The sequence below is a fragment of the Delphinapterus leucas genome, chromosome 7 (assembly GCF_059928025.1).
Source record: "Delphinapterus leucas isolate spDelLeu-1000000601 "Yukka" chromosome 7, BTC_Dleu_Yukka2, whole genome shotgun sequence".
Lineage (NCBI taxonomy): Eukaryota > Metazoa > Chordata > Mammalia > Artiodactyla > Monodontidae > Delphinapterus > Delphinapterus leucas.
In genome coordinates, this window is record NC_143135.1 from 65,794,707 (window position 1) to 65,817,244 (window position 22,538).

A 22,538-nucleotide genomic window follows, 5' to 3' on the forward strand; every position below is an offset into this window, starting at 1 on the left:
GACAGTGGCAGTGGTGTTTCGGTTATAGAAACCCCTCAATGGGACTGAGTATTATTTCTTCCTCTTCCACAGATATGTTCTCATGCTCTGTATTTTCTTTCATGTGCCATTTCTCAGTGAATTCCTTTACCTAGAAAAGAGTAAGTAAGAAAAAAATTTCAGGCTAGGGGATCGTCAATTTGTTTTTGTCCTCTGGGGCTAATAAAGGTATCTCAAGACAGCAGATAGAATAGAACTCAAAAACCCAGGAGTATGCTAATTTTAGTATAGACTATTTCTTGATACTTAGCAAAGGCTCTTTGAAAGTTCCATATTATCTCAGCTGTTGTGAAGGAAGGAAAAAGGAAAGAGGTCTTTGTCTGTGTCTGGGGTAAGGAATTAAAAACAGAGAAGCCAGCCTGGAGGTAGCAGCAGTAACTGAAGTAAGACAACTCCAAATAGAAAACGATCTCCAGGGAAACTGAGCCAAAGCTCATTTTCTATCTAGTTCTAACCTGCAGAGATTCCGGACTGTCTTCCTTTACAGTTAACAAATCTCCCTATCTATAATCTGGGCCTCTTCCCATCTATACCACCCATCAATGCCAACATGAATAATCTGTCCATATTTCTCTCCTCTTTGATTAAAATCCATTGATTTCATCCTATTACCTCCAGTCTAAAGTACTTAATATCATTAATAAGATTCATAAAAACTTGGTCTCAATTTCTAACCCTGTTTTTTACCCTCATGAAGTCTAAGAGTTAAGCACATGGAACTATGGTTTGTTCCTTATCATCTGTTAAGGCCCAGCTCAAAGAGGAATTTTTTTATGAAGCCCTTCCTGATATCCCCTGTAGAATGGAATACTCCTTTGTACATAATCTTGTGACATTAGTGCTATTACGGAACTTTTCACCTATGATTTATTTATTCGTTTATGATTCTGTCTTTATCATGAGAACATAATCTTTTCTGAAGTGCTCCCATGTTTTATTTTCCATACACCATTTTCAGCTAGCATGGTTCCTAGAACAAAGTTGAACCTTAATACATACTTTTTTAATAAATTAATGAATAGAGAAATTAGTCCAGGTCCATCTAAGTAGCATATCAAGTAAAAGTGTTAATCTTGAAGCGGTCAGGTACAGCTAGGAAGGCACTAATGGCTTCTAGTCAAAGAAATGAGTAATGAATACACCACTGACAATAACCTTGAGAAGAATCTAGAGAAGGATAGTCTTAGAAGTAAAGAAGGAACTAATAAAATGAAATGAAGTGAAGGACTAGAGATTGAAAACAAATTACAATGAATAGATAAGTAGTTAGACCTCTGGTTTGTAACAAAGATCATTGTGAACAAACAAAGAGGATCATTTTGAAGTTTAGTGTGCCTGCATGCTACACTTCCACTCTATCAGTTAGAGACATGATATAAGCTCGGCAAACTTTCACGTGTACTTGAACATTGGGACTGAAACTAGAGTCATAAAGATAGCCACGGAGAGAAATTAATTCCTGGAAAGACAATGACATTACTGGTTGCAAAAATGGTAGTATTGAATTGATTATTCATTCCTTGCTCTGACACAAAAGAATAAGTAATAAATTGACTTTTTGGCAACTGTCTAATTTTATGTCTTTACACGTAATATATGTAGGGATGGAGGATGTTGTGCAAATTTAATCAAGACCTCAACATAGTAATTCCCAGGTTTGCAGACTTTAGTTTAATTCACCTTCATGCAAACCATAGACATTTTCACAGGGAAGATTGCTAAGCTACAGCCAGTGTGCTTGCCTTGGCAGAAGCTGACAGTGCTCCCATGCTGGGCTTCTAATAACCAACTTGAATTATAAGAAGTTGGTATAAGAAGCCATGTATCAAACTCATTTGTGAGCAAACTCAACTGAAAAATAAAAGTTCACTTTAATGGAAAGAATGCTGGACTAGGACTCAAAACCTAAATTCCGATCTTGAATTGTTCATTATTCTTTGTAAATATTGTAAAAGATAACTTGTTAGACTCAAATTCAGTGGAAATTTTTTTTTAGAGGCAGTGAGGAGGAATGAAAAGCAAGTAATAGATTTAACGCTAGTAAGAATTTCATTCAAATAGAAAATTGTGGAGACACAATCATGGTGGGGTAGGGGAAAGAGAAAGGCCATGATAAGGTTGTTAGTCTGGGAGGGTGGTAGAAACTAGGGATCTGGATGAGATTTAGGAAAACAAGAGAATGAAAGGAGGCTGTCAGCATAAAGAGGAGCTGTGTAAAGTCAAACGATTTACCTTAATTTTGTTCAGCTTTTGATATCTCTGGTAACAACCTAAAATACCTTCCTGCTAAATTACCACAAGTTTCTACTCTTTAGGAAAATGGAAGAGATAGTTTGTGTATGGGAGGGAGATTTTGTGCTACTCTGAGTTTTGGCCTGGTTTCTAGGTTCTGAGCTTGAGCAGTGACTCCTTGAGAGATTGACATACTCCAGCTTCATCACTAACTCTCCCTCTAAGTCTCAACTCCAACTTCATTTGGTCTCTCTTGTGTATATTTTTGCCGTTCCAATATTTTCTTTTTTTTCTTCCAGTTTTATTGAGATATAATTGACATACAGCCCTGTACAAGTTTAAGGTGTCCACATTAAGATTTGACTTACATGTATCATGAAATGATTACCATATAAGTTTAGTAAACATCCATCATCTCATATAGATAAAAGAATTAAATAAATAGAGAAAAAATTTTCCCCTGTAATGAGAACTCTCAGGATTTACTCTCTTAATAACTTTCATATATAACATACAGCAGCGTCAATTATATTTATCATGTTGTACATTACATCCCTAATATTTATTTTATAACTGGAAATTTGTACTTTTTGACTGTCTTCATTCAATTCCCCCTCCCCCCTACCTCTGGTAACCAAAAATCTGATCTTTTTCTACGAGTTTTTTCTTCATTTGTTTTTGAAGTCTAGTTAACCAACAACACTATGTTACTTCCTGCTACACAACGTAGTGATTCAATATTTCTATACATTCAAAATGATCATAATGATAAGTCTAGATGCAATGTCACCATTCAAAGATGTTACCTAATTATTGACTATATTCCCTACACTGTACATTTCATACCCATGACATTTATTTTCCAACTGGAAGTTTGTACCTCTTAATCTTCCTTACCTATTTCTCTCCTCCCTTCGCCCCTTCCCTTCTGGCAAATACCTGTTTGTTCTCTATATTTATGACTGTTTCTGTTTAGTTATGTTTGTTCACTTCTTTTGTTTGTTAGATTCCACATATAAGTCACGTCATCAGGTATTTGTCTTTCTCTGTCTGACTTATCTCACTTAGCCTAATACCCTATAGATCCATCCATGTTGTCACAAAAGGACACAATTTGTCTTTTTTAATGGCAGAGTAATATTCCATTGTATATACACACATATACCACTTCTTTAACCATTCAGTTGCTGAGCCCTTAGGTTGCTTCCATATCTTGGCTATTATAAATAATGCTGCAAAGAACATAGGGGTACAGATATCTTTTTGAATTAGTGTTTTTGTTTTCTTCAGATAAATACCTAGGAGTGGAATTGCTGGATCATATGGTAGTTCTATTTTAGATATTTTGAGGAATTTCCATGTTATTTTTCATAGTGACTGCACCAATTTACATCCCCACTAACAGTGCGCCAGGGTTTACTTTTCTCCACATCTCCACCAACACTTGTTATTTGTTGTCCTTTTTTTTTTTTTTTTTTTGATGTTGGGGGTAGGAGTTTATTAATTTATTTAATTTATTTTTGCTGTGTTGGGTCTTTGTTTCTGTGTGAGGGCTTTTCTCTAGTTGTGGCAAGCCGGGGCCCCTCTTCATTGCGGTGTGCGGGCCTCTCACTATCTCGGCCTCTCTTGTTGTGGAGCACAGGCTCCAGACACACAGGCTCAGTAGTTGTGGCTCACGGGCCTAGTTGCTCTGCGGCACATGGGATCCTCCCAGACCAGGGCTTGAACCTGTGTCCCCTGCATTAGCAGGCAGATTCTCAACCACTGCGCCACCAGGGAAGCCCCCACTTTTTGTCTTTTTGATAAGAGCCATTCTGACACATGTGAGATGATATTTTGATTTGCATTTCCCTGATAATTTGTGATGTTGAGCATCCTTTTATGTGCCTGTTGGCCATCTGTATGTCTTCTTTGGGAAAATGTCTATTCAGGACCTCTCTGCCCTTTTTATAATCAGGTTTTTTTTTTTCATGTTGAGATGTATGAGTTCTTTTGCACATTTTGGATTAATTGCAAATATTTTCTTCCATACAGTAAACTGCCTTTTCATTTTATTGATAGTTTTCTTCATTGTGCAAAAGCTTTTTAGTTGGACATAGTCCCATTTGTTTATTTTTGCCCTTATTTCCCTTGCCTGGGGAGACATATCCAAAAAACCTTACCAAGACCAATGTCAAAGGGCATGCTGCCTGTTTTCGTCTAGAAGTTTTATGGCTTTATATCTTACATTTAAGTTTTTCATACATTTTGAATTTATTTTGGTGCATGGTCTGAGGAAGCAGTCCAGTTTGATTCTTTTGCACATAACTGTCCAGTTGTCCCAATATCATTCATTGAAGAAATTATCTTTTTCCCATTGTATATTCTTGACTCCTTTTTTATAGATTAGGTGACGATAGGTGCATGGGTTTATCTCTGGGCTTTCTATCCTCTTCCATTGATCTACATTTCTGTTTTTGTGTCAATAACACACTGTTTTGATGACCGTAGCTTTGTAGTATAGTTTGAAATCAGGGAACATGATACCTGCAGCTTTGTTCTTTCTCAAGATCATTTTGTCTGTTTGGGGTCTTTTAAGTTTCCATACAAATTTTAGAATTGTTTGTTCTAGTTCTGTGAGGCATGTCATTGGTATTTGAACAGAAATGATATTGAATCTATATATAGCCTTGGGTAGTATGGTCATTTTAACACTATTAGGTCTTCCAATCCATGATCATGGTATAACTTTCCATTTGTTTGTGTTGTCTTCAACTTCTTTCATCATTGTCTCATAGCTTTCTGAGTACAGGTCTTGTACCTCCTTAGTTAGATTTATTCCATTCCTAGGTATTTTATTGTTTTTGATGCAATTGTAAATGGAATTGTTTTCTTAAATTCTCTTTCTTATAGTTCATTGTTAGTGTATAGAAATGCAACAGGTTTCTGTATATTAATTTTGTATCTTGAAACTTTACTGAATTTATTGATGAGTTCTAATAGTATTTTGGTGTCATCTTTAGAATTTTCTATCATGTCTTCTGCAAACAGTGACAGTTTTACTCTTCCTTTCCAATTTGGATTTCTTTTATATCTTTTTCTTGCCTGATTGCTGTGGTTAGGACTTCCAACACTATGTTAAGTAAAAATGGAGAGAATAGGCATCCTTGTCTTGTTCCTGATCTTAGAAGAAATACTTTCAAATTTTCACCTTTGAGTATGAAGTTAGCTGTGGACTTTTCATAAATGGCCTTTATTATGTTGAGGTATGTTCCCTCTTTACCCACTTTATTGAGAGTTTTTATCATAAATGGATGTTGAATTTTCTCAAAAGCTTTTTTGTTAATGTGTTTAACACTGATTGATTTCCAGATATTAAACCATACTTCCATCCCAGGGATAAATCCCATTTGATCACAGTGTATGATCCTTTTAATGTATTGTTGAATTTGTTTGGCTAATATTTTGTTGAGGATTTTTGCATCCATGCTCACCAGTGATACTGGCCTATAATTTTTTTGAGGTGGATATCTTTGTCTGGTTTTGGCATCATGATGATGCTGGCTTCCTAGAATGAGTTCAGAATCACACCTTCCTCTTCATTTTTTTGGAATACTTTGAGAAAGAGGTGTTAACTCTTTAAACGTTTGGTAGAATTTACCTGTGAAGCTGTCTGTTCCTGGACTTTTGTTTGTTAGGAGGCTTTTAAATTACTCATTCAATTTCATTACTGGTAATTGGTCTGTTAATATATTCTATTTCTTCCCACTTCCCAGTCTTGGGCAGGGCAAGCCTCCTGGTGCTAATAGGCTAGAGGGAGGATTCCAAAATAGTGCTTGCTTTCCAGTGCCAGTGTCAGGGTGGTAGATCAAGAACACAAAAATGGCTTCCATGAGCATCTCCACCCCTCAGGAAGTTTCAGCTGCCTCCTACCTCTCCAGGAGGGGCTCCAAGATCTGCAAGCATGTCTGACCTAGGCACCTCTCAAACTACCACCTCTGCTGGGACTGGGAGTGCGTGATTGTGTGTGTGTCCTTTAAGAGCAGAATCTGTTTCCTATAATCCTCTGGCTGTCCCAAATATAAGCCCCCCTGGTTGTCAAAGCTAGATGTTCCTGCAGCTCATCTTCCAAGGGCAGACCCCTGAGCTGGGGAGATTGATGTGGGGCTTGGACCTTCCATTCCTCAGGAAGGAACTCTGAGGTTAATATCGCTCTCATTTTTGGGTCACTGACCCCAGGGTGTGGGTGCTGACCACACCACATCTACACCCCTCCTACTCACCTTGCTGTGGCTCCATCTTTATATCTTTAGTGGTGGAAAATTCTTTCTGCTAGTCTTTAGGTCATTCTCATAGATAGTTTCTCTGTAAGTAGTTGTAATTTTGGTGTGCCCATGGGATGATGTATGTTCAGGGTCTTCCTACTTCACCATCTTGATCCTGCCCTCCAACATTCATTACCTAAGGTGTTTGGTAATTTGGGTTTGCTGCCTAATTTCAAATCAGAGACCTTTTGGATTATTTTTCTTATTTCCTCTCCCAGCTTACATAGTGGGTTCATTCTTTCCTGTGTAACAGTTTTGCACAGCCTGCAACACACATTTCTTATCACCCATTCTTTTTTGGTTTCTGGACCCAATTCCATAGTGTGTGTTTGTGGGGGAAAAGTGGAATCCCACACCAGCAGGATGTCTGGGAATCCAACTCAATTCTGACACTCTCTACCTGGAGACAGCATCATATTCCACAGGTTAAGGATTCAGTCCTACAGGACCCTCCTCCACCCCCTTCAGATGGCAATTGCAAGCCCAGGTTGTTACCTATACTTCTGACTAACTAGCTGTAGATCAGAAGTTTTCCTTGGGTTAAATTAAAAAGCGTTGGAGCTGTCAGTCGCAACCACCTCCCTCACTCCACCTCCGAAGGTTGAATGAATGGGCAACGACCAATGATTTAATCACCCTCGGCTATGTAATGAAGCTTGCATGAAATCCCAAAACGACAGGGTTCAGAGAGCTTTTTGGTTGGTGAACACATGGAGATGTGGGGAGACTGGCACACCTGGAGCAGACAAGGAAGCTCCATGCCCTTTCCCACATCCCTTGCCTTGTGAATCTCTTCCATCTGGCTGTTTCTGAGTTATATCCTTTATGATAAACCAGTAATCTAATAGGTAAAATATTTCTCTGAATTCTGGAGCTCTGTTAGCAAATTAATTAAACCCAAGGAATGTACAACACCAAGAGTGAACGCTAAGGCAAACTGTTGTCTTGGAATGACTATTGTGTGTCAATGTAGGTTTATCAATTGTAACAAACATACTGCTTAGAAGGGGAATGTTGCTAATGGGGGAGGCAATGGGTGTGTCCCGGCAGGAGGTGTATGGGAAGTCACTGTGCCTTCCTCTTAATGTGCTGTGAACCTAAAAAAATATACATGTCCAAAAAGTTCAGTCCAATATGTGTAGCTCAATACTCCCTGCAGTCATTACCTTATACTAGAGGGGATGGAGAGTTAATCCCTATCCTGACCTCTAAAATCATAGATTAACTTTGCTTTAATTTTATATAATTTAATCACAGATTCTGTACTCTCTTTTTTTTGGTCCAGCATCTTTGCTTAATTATGTTCATGAGATTACTCCATATTTTTCCATGTTTTATACACATATTTTGTGCACTGTTTATTCTCATTGCTAGAGAGTATTCAGTGTAGCTATTCTGATAGGCACAGAGCACTATCTCATGGTGATTTAAATTTGCATTTTCATGGTGATTAATGAGATTAAGCATTTTTCATATTTTGAATTGCCTGTGGATATTGTCTTAGTTGACTTGGGCTGCTATAACAAAATACCACAGGCTGCATAGCTTATAAAAAACAGAAATTTATTTCTCATAGTTCTGGAGGCTGGAAGTCCAAGATCAGGATGCTAGCATGGTCAGGTGTGGGGCCTCTTCTGGGTCTCAGACTTGTGGTTTTATCCTTACATGGTGGAAGGGCCTAGGGCTCTCTGTGGGATGTCTTTCATAAAAGCACTAATCCCATTCATGAGGGCTTTATGTTTAAGACCTAATCATCTCCTTAATGCATCGCCTTATAATGCCATCACATACATTAAGATTTCAACTTGAATTTTGGGGGGACACAAACCTTCAGACCACAGCCTAGGCCACATATGGCTTACCTTCACTTTTAAATCTTCTATCTAACTAGAAAAAATTTTTGTATATGGTGTGAGATAGGCCCAAAATAAATATATTTTATCCAAATGGCTATCCAATTGATCCAGCACCACTTATTTTAAAGACCATCTTTTTCCACTATAGCCCAGTGTTTGTTTTTCAAAAATCAGATGACGTTATATTTCTGGACTCTCTCTTCTGTTCCATTTTCAGTTTGTTCTTGCACTGAGATGTAGCAAGGTTATTTAATTATGGATTGGATTGCTTTAATAAATATAAAACTGTGAGAATTTTTTCATTTTTTTCCTTGTGTCAATTGGAATGCTGTATCTTTTAAAAGAATTTGTCTATTTCATCTAAATTTTGAAATGTTTTTCATAAAGTTGTTCAAGAATCTTCCCTTATCTTTTTAGGTCTGCAGAATAGTATGAATGACCACTTTTCATCCCTGATTTTGATTATTGGTGCTTTTTTTTTCCTTCATCAGTCTCATTTGGAGTTTATCAATTTATTACTCTTTGTAAATAACTATCTTTTAGTTTTGTTTGTTTTCTTTATTATATATTTTTCTTGTTTCAGTAATTTCTGCTCTTATCTTTAATATTATATACCTCCTTTTTTAATCTTTTGGTTTTCTAATTTATTGAGGATTGATTAGCTCATTGTTTTATCAATCATTTCTATTTTTTGAAATATGCACTCAAAGCTATAAAATTGTCTGGAGACACTGTTTTAGCTATATGCCACAGTATAATGTATAGTAGTTTCATTATAATGCCATTCAAAAATATTTTCTTGTGTCTATTTTGATTTATCTTTAGTCCCATGAGTTATTTGGGTGTGTATTGCTTAATTTCTGTACATATGGGAATTTTTTAAAGGTTTTAAAATTTTTGTTTTGCTTTACTGCTTATTTTGATTTATTTTTGCTAAGGATCTCTAGCGTCTATGAATTATGGCCAGAAAACATATCTGTGTGATTTCAATCGTTTGAATTTGATGAGTATGCTTTATTGCCAGTACATGGTTAATTGCTGTTAAGTGCTCCTTGTGGGAATAAAAACAATGTGCCTTCTGCAGAATTACATTCTATAAATGTTATTCTGTTGTTGTGTTTTATATATGCCAATGAAATCAAGCCTTTTATATCTTTTTCCTATCTTTTCCCATTCAATGTATCTGTAGTTTTTTACATATATCTCTTTGAACAGAATAAAATTGAGTTTTGTTTTCATCCAGGCAGATAACAACTGTCTCTTAGCTACATAGTCTATTTACAGTCAATATTTCTTTTATATCTGGGTTTATATCTACAATCTTGCTCCACATTTTCTATTTGTCCTACCTAGCCTTATGCTTTTTTCTGTCTTTTCTTGACTTCTTTTGGATTAGGTTTATCCTCAATTTTCCCCTAAATTAATTCTATTTAACCCTTTTTTACTACACTTTAGTAGTTTTACTGATGTTATAACGTGTACTTGAGTTAATTGATAGTTACCCTCTTCCCAGACAATGCAAGCACCTTAGAACACCTCCCCCTTCAACTTATATGCTTTTCTCATTTATTTTAATTATATATTTTAATCCCCAGGAGACAACATATTAGTGTTTTACACATTCAATATTCACTTAGATTTACCTGCATATTTTATCATTTCTGTTGCTTTAACCGAGTTTCAGGAACTGAAATTTTCTTGGCCACCCAAATGACTCAAACTAGCTGTTTTACTTCTGATGCATCCTTAGATCTAGAGTGTATCCCCTCTGATTCCAGCCCCAATCACAGGGGACTTATCAGGGCCACCTTATTTGGTAACACTGGCTTCCAACTTAATTCTCCATAGACATAGAAGCCTTCCAAAGGTACAGCTCAACCTGTCAGACACCTATATTAGATTGGCAGATGCCCACAGAGCAGAAGCAATTCAAAAAACCAGGTTTCTCTCTGGATTTCTGTTTTCTTTCAGAGGTTGATGCTAGAATTATTATTTTATTAGCTATCTGATAACTTTAAGAATATGTCATTTTTTCAACATTTTTGTTATTTTATGACAGAAGTTTGTTTCAAAATATTTAGTATGCTACTATAAAATGTCAATAAATACCTTTTATAAGCCTTTTTCTCATAATTAGACTAGTTGCCTAAGAGTTATTTTATTTTTCTTTGCACTTTTAAGTACCTGCCTTGGACTTAGCAGGCAAAAAGTCAATTTTATTAAATAAATCATTCACCATACTCAAATAGCTCCAAGGAAAATACCACAATACATAAATAGTGCTATCTCAGAGGTCCATATGTTTAGAGGTAAGCCTTGGTGAAGACAGAACATAGTGTTTCTATGGCAGTGTTTGAATAACTCAAGTAATTACCTGGTGCCAACAAGTCACTAAAGATATTAATAGCAATAACTGAAATTTACATTTCTAATGAAGCTAAGTGCTTGTTAAGGAATTGAAGTGTATTGTAATAAGGGTTATATTTTACACTGACTTCCCAAACTGGGCAGAACCAAACAATGTTTTCCCTCTTTGTGATGCTACAAGAGTTTGTTTCACCCAAGAACCAGTTTTATGAGCAGCAACCTGCAGATCTATATTAAGATAAAAGAGAAGATGAGTGAAAAGTTAAAATGGAGAAGCACATCTACTGCAAAATTGAGAAAAAATAAGGACAAACGTGACAATTTAGACTAAATGGAAACATTTATTGATTCTACTTGCTGTACATACCATGTAAGGCATTGTTCATTGCCTACAGTTGCAGGTAGCTATAAAGGGAAAATATGGCATTGCTTCCCAACACCCAGGCATGTATATCATAAACCATTTCTCCCACTCCTTCCATCAATATGATTATAGCAGTTCTTTCCTTTTCCCGTCTTTCAGCCTTCCTTCCTTCTTTACCCCCTCTTCCTCCTTCTCTCCTGTCCTTTTCCTTCTTTACCTTTCCATCCTCTTCATCTATTTTCATTGTCCCTTTAATACCTTTAAGTATCAGAAAACCACTGGATCCTTATTCCAATCTGGGTTTTGTCACTTGGGAAAGTCTCCAAACATTTATTGTCACAGTTGACTAACCTATAAAATATAAAGTCATTAGAAAATTAACATTTAATATGTTTTGTTGTTCCAACAGTCTATAAGTCTATGAATTCTCCATGTTCCATACACATCTGTATCTTTGGCCACAATTGTTGGTCTGGTTTTAGGCACATGATCCAAGCTGACCAAATGATTCTCTTCTCTGAAATGTTTGGACTTAGAACCAGATATAGCAGCAGTTAGTAACTCTTTCTAGGGGTCAAATTGTAAGATGTAAAACATAGCAATTACTTGCAGTCAACTTTGCTGCCAAGGGAGGAAAGTTCTACTGAAGGGAAAGATAAATTTAAATAATTTAAGTTTAAATCACATAAAAACAATTCTGAGCTTTGATAATCTCTTCTTATTTATTTAATTCTCAGTAATGCTATATAAGATAGATTTAGATTTAGAAGATTAAGTCACAGGATATACAAGAAAATTAGATTTTTAAAAAATCTATTGTATGAGCCAATTTTCTTAAGCCACTTACATATCTTACTGAAAAACAGAATGCTGGAAAGTCTGGGATAAAGGATTTAGATAAAAGAGATCCAAGCAAGAATTACTATTTGAAGATCACTTATTATGAATCAGGAACTTTACAGATATTATTGTCATTCATGAGATAACCCAGAAAGATAAGAAGTATTATCTCAATTTTAGGTATGAGGAAATTGAGACTCAGAAAGATTAAATCAATTGACAAATTTATACAGCTAGTAAATCACTGAGCTGAGATTCAGCTCCAGCTCATTATGACCAGAGAGCACAAACTTTTTCCATTCTATGATACAGAATTTTCTCTCAGTATGTCACTATGTAGATCTTAACCTTTACAATTAGATTATAATATGTTTGGAAGTATAGGAATGAAATAATTTATGAACTAAATTCACATATCAGTTTTTTTTAAAATCCACATATCAGTAAGTTACTTAAAAACAAATCCAGGAGAATTTACTTTCCTAAGAATATATAATATTCTGAGGAGTATGTATGATTTTGTAATCTGTAAATTGCACATTTCTGATGGAAACTAAGTTTGAGATTATGTATTAATGCATATCTGTTAGTTTTGTGGGAATTTGCTTCGTGACACTTGGACATCTTAATTACGCAATACCATATGTATTCTTGGGGCTCTGGAAGATGAGATTTTGTGACCCACACTGATTTTCACAGTTGAATGTCCCAAGCCTGCTCTTTTAGACAAATATGCTGGAATTTTTTCATGTGCCTCATGTTCCAAGTTATTACTTAAATTATTGCTAATAAATATAGCTGCCATTTATTACTACAATTGATATTCTCAACAACCGTGAAATATAGGTACTGATATTGGCATTTTACAGTTAGGTAAACTGACGTACAAGAAGGTTTTCTTATACAAGATCACATGGCTTGTAAATAGTACAATCAGCTAACAAGCCCAAAGCTGTCTGACTCTAAGGTGAAGATGCCATAGCTTCAAACAACCTCAGTCAGTCAATGTTGGCTCCATAGACTTACTGAATCAAAGGGAAATAGTTTTTAAAAATGCAAACACAATTAAATCAAATTCAGTAATTATTTCTGGAAGTATGATCTCAAAATTGTATATATTACATGTTGATATATACAAAGCTTCCTTTAGAAACAACACAGTGAAAACTTATATCCACACAAAAACCTGCACCCACATTGTTTATAGCTGCTTTATTCATAATTGCTAAAATTTGGAAGCAAACAAGATGCCCTTCAATAGTTGAATAAAAAGCTTGTACTTAACATGCAATGGAATATCATTTAGCACTAAAAAGAAATGAGCTGTGATGTCATGAAAAAGCATAGAACTTTAAATGCGTATTGCTAAGTGAAATAAGCCAATCTGAAAAGGTTACATACTCTATGATTCCAACTATATGACATTCTGGAAAAGACAAAACTATAGAGAGAAGAAAAGAGATCAGTGGTTGGCAAGGGCTCAGGGGTGGGAGGGGAAGAAGGAAGGGATGAATATACGGAGCACAGGGTTTATTTTAGGACAGTGAAATTATCCTGAATAATACTATAATTATAGACACATGTCATTATACATTTGTCAAAAACTCACAGAATGTACAACACAAGGATGAACCCAAATGTAAACTGTTGACTTTAGTTAGTAATAACGTATCAATATTGGCTTATTAACTGTAAAAAAATTATCACACTATTGCCAGATGTTAATAATAGGGAAACTGGAGGGAGTGAGGGGGGAGTATGGGAACTCTGCACTTTCTGTTCAATTTTTCTGTAAATGTAAAACTACTCAAAAACTAGTCTATTAATTTAAAAAATATAGCAGATGCCAATGTTGTGGAGATCATGAGTATACCACCACAGATCAAATGAAAAAATGACTATTTACAAAAGATGCAAATGGATTCTGCTGTTTGAAATAAAATTCCCAGAGACCATAGAACCACATATTTTAAAAATTCTTAGATTCCAGTGAAGTTGTTATATCCTGGAAAATAATGATGATGTTTATAAATGTAAAAGATGAAGATTCCATGATGGACTCATGTAAGATGGATTCATGTAGGAGTCTGAGTAAATTTTTTCACGTAATGTGAGAGAGAAAAATTGTGCTATTTCTTAAATATTGTTTGAAAAAAATGTGATTGAAATACATAAGTGTAACTAATTTAATAACTAGAGCAAAACAACTAGCTATTAGACTATCTCATATATGATAAATAAATTTATATTTGTCTTGGGTAAAACCCTTTCATTTGTAAAACTCCCATTGGGAACATGGAGGCTTACTCTATTGCGGGGATTATATTATATTCAGGAATTTACGGTATTTTTTGAGCGCATATCGTACATTGGGTTGTGGGTTAGACACTGTAAGGTAGGTTCAAAATAAGACAACAACATACAGTTCCTGCTCTGAATCCTTAAATATGGTCCAATGATAATATGGAATGGCATGGAGATAATTTAAGTGTAACTCTAGTCAGTGCTTAATGTTTATAAGTAATAAGTGTGAAACATGGAGTTTATTATGCTCATTTAACTAAGGAGAAATTGCCTCTGTCTAGAAGATTCAGAAATGTCTCTGTGGAGAAGGCAATATTTTCAATGGGCTTAAATGGATTTGAAAGATGGAGAGGGAAAAAGTGGAACTTCAAGGTAGAAAGGATTTTCACACAGATGGAGGTACAGAAAAGAGTAAGTCATGTCCAAGGATTGACAGTTGATTCAGTTTGGTTAGATCACAGGGATCTGAATACAGAGTGGAAAGGAGAATTTTTATGGAAATTATGGATAAGGGTTAGTCCTGTGTTGCTGTTACCAAATCCAAGCTCATACTGCTTGATCACTGTGCAACAGACCAATAAATCAAGAGACATGGTGTTGGGGCAGGGAATGGAGACTTTATCTGAAAAGCCAGCAAATGGAGAAGATGGTGGACTAGTGTCCCAAAGAACCATCTTCCCTGAGTTGGAATTCAGGCTTCTTTCTTACTAAAAGGGGAGGAGGTAAAGTCAAACATTTCCTGGTTCCTGTCAGCCTCTGGATGGGATGTGTTCACTTTTTCCTTCCTGCAGTCATTCACAGGTGGGCCTGATCAGGAAGTTTCCTGTGAGCTAAACAAAGGCATTTTAGCTTAATGCTCATATCCTGGGAAGCAGGGTTCCCAGAGATGGGCTATTATGTGTAATTTTAGCTTATAGGCAACATCCCTTCAGTGATTAACTTGTAATACAATACAGTTTCTTCCCTATTACAAGGCTCTGACATAGAAAATTGAATGTTAGTCCTTCATTCAGTTAGAAATTTGATGGGGGGAGATATTGAAAGTATTGAAAGTTTCTGAGCAAGAAGATACCCTTCAGAAAAATGAATGTTATTCATCTCTTTTGAGATAATAAAATTTATGTTACTGCATTATACATTTTCATGTCTATTTGCCATTTAGACCATAAGATCCTCAAAAGCAGATATCATTTTATTCATCTTGTTATTTTCAGCACTTAATACATAACTGGTACACAGTGTAAATTCTATAAATGCTTACTAAAGAATAATTGAATGGTACTTATATTAATCATTTAAAAAATAATTTTAAGAACCCTAGAAGTATTGGTTTTAAAATAATCAAGTCCGAGTTGATCCAAATAACCATTGATTTACTACTTCTGATTGGGCTCTTCCTCTAACTTCCTTTGTTGGACAGCAGGACTAGATAGGAAAGAGGCAACAGAAGGAATGAAAAGGTTATGGTTCAAAGGTAGACTAACCACATAATAAGCCAACCATTGCTTTTCTTTAAATCCAGCATCCTTTCAATATACTGGACCTGGTAACTGGACCCTTGGATGGTTCCTTGTGCCTGAAAAGCTTTTGTCACATGTCTCAGACCCCAGCTTCTCTGAGATTGTGGCCTTTCTCCTCCAAGGTCCCTGCTGGAAGTTAGAGTTCAACCTTGAAACTCAGGTCAGTGCCTGGAATCCAGAGAGTCACCTGCTGACAGGTGTTCTTCAGGAGATTCTTCTGGAAATCTAAATGTTGCTACTTAAAGGTTTTACCTCCATGTTCTCCCCACCCCCACTTTCAGGGCACTTCTCTGAATCCTACACTCTGTCCTCTAGACTGCCCTTCCCCTCAGCACCTGTCACTCAGTTTCTATCCTCAGTGCCTCTGCTCCTATATAGGAAGATTTTTTTCTTGGTCTGGCCCCAGACTGCTGTAAATAACTGAGCCATATACAAGCAGCTCCCAAGATGTTACTGAATATAACATTAAAGCAGTCTTTATTTTTAATTTAAAAACACACAAACTAACCCCACTAAATTTAAAAATACATACTCAAAATAACACTTCTTTTTTATGCTTTATCAAACTAGCATAGCAATATTAAATGACAAGTCAGTTGGCTTAAACAGGATCAGAAAATGTGTACTTGAAGCTAATTCCTTTTTAAAATATGACAAAAGGTCTTAGAGAAATCAGAGGTAGTTTTAATATAACATATTCTGATGTCTGAGGAAGGTTGTCCTCAGCACTGCATAAACTCAGGTGAAACTTAATATTGTTTATTTTTAACATTTCCAATGGTTATTAACTAACAGACCATCAGGGTTGGAAGAGACTTTAGAAGTCAGCAATAATTTCCTTTTTGAATAGAATAACTGCAGTAAACTTATAACCTTTTTAAAATAAACTGATTAGCTAAGCTAATTCCTTTCCCACATTGAGGTACTAGGCAATCTAACTGAAAAACTTGACTGCATCTATTCCTGTTGCAGCAAACAGAAAATTTCTTTTGACATCTTTTGCTGGTAGCCTTTTTAATAGCAAAGCTTTATCCTGAAAGGAACATAAAATATTTTCTAAAGAAATAATATTATAATGAATTTGTTGTAATAAGTTGCCTCCTCCATAGTGAAGACTTTCCCCTGAGTTATGCTGATGACTTTTGTACTACCACTAGCCCTTTCCCCATCTCTGTTGTGGCATTACCTCAGGAATTGCTTTGGTCCCTCAATTGTCTGTCTCCCCACCTGAGTGAGCATTCTTAAGGGTTGCATCTTTGTTTACCCAGAACCTACTACTGTGCTTTGCACACAGCAGGGTTTCAATAAATACTGTTTTAAAAATAGGATAAAGGAATACATGAAGGAAAGATGAATAAATATATATTTGTATCAACACAGAGCAGAATGTATATTTGGAATTGAGTCAGAGTTCAAAATCAGCAATGCCTTTGAAAAATAACCTGACTTTCATATTGTTCCTTTTCTTCTGGTGTCTTTATGGCAGACATAATGTAAGCCAAACACTCCATCTTCTTTGGGGTAGTGAATTCTTACTCATTCTTCTTCGGACAAAAATGTAAAAATTATGTGAAGCCTTTCTCTTTCATTCCCTTGGGCAGGACTTTATTCCTACTTCTATCATTGCTTATCACATTGTATTGTCATTTTCTCTTCTAGTATTATCTAGGCCCTAAGTGAATATTAAATGTGAATCTTTATGCATCATTCCAAGGTTATTCACTGTGTTTTGTAACTTTGGATTTAAATTTGCTGCCCTTGACACATTCTCTATGTTTATAGATACATTTGATGGATATATATTTATTTTCTATTGTTATCAGTTTCACGCCATAGGTAATTAGCCTTTTAAATTGACTTATATTACTTTTTTTTTTTTTTTTGCAGTACATGGGACTCTCACTGTTGTGGTCTCTCCCGTTGCGGAGCACAGGCTCCGGACGCGCAGGCCCAGCGGCCATGGCTAATGGGCCCAGCCGCTCCGCGGCATCTTCCCGGACCGAGTCACGAACCCGTGTCCCCTGCATCGGCAGGCAGACTCTCAACCACTGCGCCACCAGGGAAGCCCTGACTTATATTACTTTTTACTCTACCACATTAACAAATATTATTACAATGTAGTAACAGTGGTCTGAAACCTGTGGTAAATAAATAAAATTGAAAGTGTATGGCACCAATAATGAATATACTGCTGAGTTTTGGTAATTTAATTCACATGCGGTTCAGTGGCTTGCATGTCAGTTAACGATGGACAGTCTTAAGCTGACTGAGGTAACCACTTATAGGGAAGTAATGTGTATTTTATATTTTAAATAGTACAGTCTTCTTTTCATTTTTCTAAGTATCAGTGTGTAGTTCAACAAATTCAGCAGTTAAAATGTCCAAAACAAAATTCTTTACCTAAAAATACATGACTAACGGTGATAGATAGATAGATGGATAGACAGACAGACAGACAGGTAATGTGTACATATAAATGGATATATAATTCTATTTATCTCATTCTATCTATCTATTGATTTATTGATCTATTGATCTGTCAATCTGACTCTAGAATACTATACTGTGAAATGAAATGGGAGCTTACTCATATGCAATGAGTTGTTTCATTATTTGTTTGTAGTCTAGTAATCTTTGGGACATGCAAGGCCTTGTGGCCTAGGGGTTTTTAAGTTATTTCTGGTGGCACCTCCTCTATCCAGGTGGCACCCCCTCTATCCTCTCATGTCCCCAAACTTGTGATCCCAACCAAAGCTTCACCATTGTTGACTAGGCAAATATTGCACTGTCAAGTTTCTGGCATCACCTGAGGTTTCAGACAACACTGGCTTTGATTTCCCTGGCAATCTTTTACTATCCAAATTTCCAAAGGCAAGAATTTAATATCATGTCATTTAATTCCTTGTGTATCACAACTTTGATTATCCTTACTTACAATCCATTTCCTCTACCTTTACTTATGACTGTATCTTGGATCTTTTCATCACAGTGAAATGCTGTACAGCAGAATACTAAACTATGACATTCCACTCTCTCACTACGACTTCCTTTTCCTCCAGTTCTCTCCCTCTTTTATTGCTACCAAAACTTCCATGCAGTCTGGTTACGCTCTCATCCCCTTATCCCTCAATTTTATCCCAGACTATTGTATTCCATTGGTCTCTACTTCCTCTCCTATTCAACTTAAGCCCTATAAGAGTAGCAGGCATCATTTATTGAGTACTTATTAAGTGTCAGACACTGTGCTAAGTATTTCAAATGCATTATTTAATGTCAATTCTCACAACTCTGTGAGGTAGATACCATTATCTTCACATGAAGGAAATGTAATGGTGAAAAATTAATTAAAAGTCATTCAACTAAGTGTCAGAATGAGATTTGAATATAGCCTTGTCAAGCTCCAAAGCACATTATGCAAGAGAACGCACTTAACTCATTTAAGATAAACTCACTCAGAGGTTGCTGTACATCAGGCCTTATTTTTGGCCCTGAGAATACAAAGATTGATAAGAAACAAACCTTTTCCTCAAAAAATTGAGGTTAGTTGGTGGTGAAAGCTTGCATACAATCAAATAAATACAAAGCAACATAATGCAATAATAAAGGAAAACACAAGGTAACATGGTAAAAGATGGGAGAAAATTATTAACTTTTTAAACAGGAATCCTTACAGATGAAGCAACAATTCAGCTTAATCTTAAAGAACAATTTGAAATTGACTAGGTGGAAGACAATTTTAAGGACATTTCAGGAAGAAGACACACCATGTGCAAAGGTGTGGAAATACACCTCAACCTGCATGGTCTTCTACTGCTAGAGAACACAGAACTGGGAGGTGAAACTATCATTTAGGCAGAAGGAATATCTTCAAGAATCTTGAGTGACTTCTATGGAATTTGGATATTTTTCTGTAGGAAATGGAGATATGTTATAGGGTTTTATGGTTTGGTGTATGTTTTAGAAGGAGGACGCTCCCAAGACACTGGAAATGACAAAGTTTGGGAGCAGGGAGACAAGGGAGATATACGAAGAGTTGAAAAAGACTGAATAAATGCCTGAAACCATACGGGGTCAGTGCAAAAAGAATACATTCAAGAAAAATACTGGAAGTTGAATTATGAGAATTTAGAAATGTATTGTATGCAGGAGTATGGAAAGGAGAGGAATAGAGGCATCCTGATGACTCAGATTTCTGTCTGAGAAGACTGTTAAAGTGGTGATGCCATTATAGGGGTAAATTAATTAAGGAGAAAAAGCACATTTTGGGGAGAAGATAATGTGCTTAATTTTGAAATTATGGGTTCCAGATACTAAAGAGAGGATTTCCAGAGACAGAGATTCTGAGAGTCAAGAGTTAAAAGGGCTTACCTTTCGGTGAGAATGGGTGATGTGAAGACAGACACCTGGAACACAAGTTGGGGAGGAAAAGGACCTAGCATCTAGCAAAGGAGACTGTAAAGGATTTAGATAAAGAAGATCAAAAAGTAAGAAAATTACCCAGTCACAGAGGTGTCCTCTAAACCAAGGGAGGGGAACAAGAGAGGTGGGAAAAAGAAGTTTCAAATAGAGCAAGAACAAATAGAACCTTTGGATTGGTGTAGTAGGAACAACTTCACTGGAATTTTGGAGACAAATCAATTAATAATTAGTTGAATAGTTAAATAGTTAAAACTATTTCTATGTGTCCAACTTTGTTTATCAAACAGTAGAATACATTTATATTGATTTGTACCAAAATATCCCTATATATATATATCAATATAAATAGCTCTACTTTTAGGTTTTTCTCTTTTTGTGGATATGCATTGCTTTTATTTTTTTAATATTTATTTATTTATCTTGGCTGCTCCAGGTCTCAGTTGCGGCATGCCTGCGGAATCTATTTTCCCGTCCAGGGATTGAACCCAGGCCCCCTGCATTGGGAGTGCAGAGTCTTACCCACTGGACCACTAGGGAAATCCCTGGATGTGAGTTAATTTTAGATTTTGAACATATAGCTACATTTTTAATATACTTTATGATGATTTTTAACATTAAAATACAATCATCAGGGCTTCCCTGGTGGCGCAGTGGTTGAGAGTCCGCCTGCCGATGCAGGGGACACGGGTTCGTGCCCCGGTCCGGGAAGATCCCACATGCCGCAGAGCAGCTGGGCCCGTGAGCCGTGGCCGCTGAGCCTGCGCGTCCGGAGCCTGTGCTCTGAAACGGGAGAGACCACAACAGTGAGAGGCCCGCGTATGGCAAAAAAAAAAAAAAAAAAGCAATCATCAGTAACTTTATTTTTCTCATTGCAACACGCCCTCTGATTTATGAAAAAGCATAACAAATGCTTTCCTTGTTATTTCTTGTATCTACTCTCATGCTTCCTATTCCTATCATATGATTCCACATGATTATAATTAGTTACTTTCTCAGTAGTGAATAAACAATCATTTGCTTTTACTCTGCCAAACATATACCACGTTTAACAAAAATATACAATCTTGTTAAAATTGAAAGAATTGAGTTTAAACTTTTGTTGCTTGACCTTTTCTGATTCAAATAAATTTATGTTTATAGCAAAATATAACAAATGTTAATGTAGTAGACACTACTTAAGTGTCAATGTTTGGGAAAAGTAATTATTTTAGGCTAAAAGTAGCGAAAAGTTTTATTTTTAACATGGTTTCAAAAATGTTGTTAAAAAAAGAAGTATTTAGAAATACATTCCAGAAAACACACACTTTAGACTAAAATTGTTTCCTATTCTGAAATGACAGAAACATTGATGATTGTGCCCATTTTAAGTCTCAACGGGTCATAAGGTTCCTTTGCAACCATGCAATAATAAATTACTAATTAATAATAAGAACATGCTTCTTCAGCAAGTGGTTGCCTGTCCCTGAGATAGGTCAAGGCGGAATAAAATTTTCACCTGGGTTTAGGCTGCAGATTTCTGCACTGAGGATACTAACTAAAAGGCTGTCGCTTGACATAACTAGACAGTGATCTTTGTGAAGTAAAACAGTTGGCTGATTTCATTCTGTTTACTTTGGCTTAGGAGGTCACCTGAGGGTGGGAGGGAGAACTCTCTTGAGCAGCATTTATTTTTACAACAGTCCGCATCAGTTGAATCCATGGGCAAGTCAATTACATTTATTAAGCATCAGGAATAAATACAGTGCTGTGAAAACAGGTGCTGTGCTCCTACCCACATAAACATTATAATATCAATGGCTGAATATATATACACACATAATTCAAAAAGAGTCATGTACCAAAATGTTCATTGCAGCTCTATTTACAATAGCCCGGAGATGGAAACAACCTAAGTGTCCATCATCGGATGAATGGATAAAGAAGATGCGGCACATATATACAATGGAATATTACTCAGCCATAAAAAGAAACGAAATTGAGCTATTTGTAATGAGGTGGATAGACCTAGAGTCTGTCATACAGAGTGAAGTAAGTCAGAAGGAGAGAGACAAATACCGTATGCTAACACATATATATGGAATTTAAGGGGAAAAAAATGTCATGAAGAACCTAGGGGTAAGACAGGAATAAAGACACAGACCTACTAGAGAATGGACTTGAGGATATGGGAGGAGGAAGGGTAACCTGGGACAAAGTGAGAGAGTGGCGTGGACATATATACACTACCAAACGTAAGGTAGATAGCTAGTGGGAAGCAGCCGCATAGCACAGGGAGATCAGCTCGGTGCTTTGT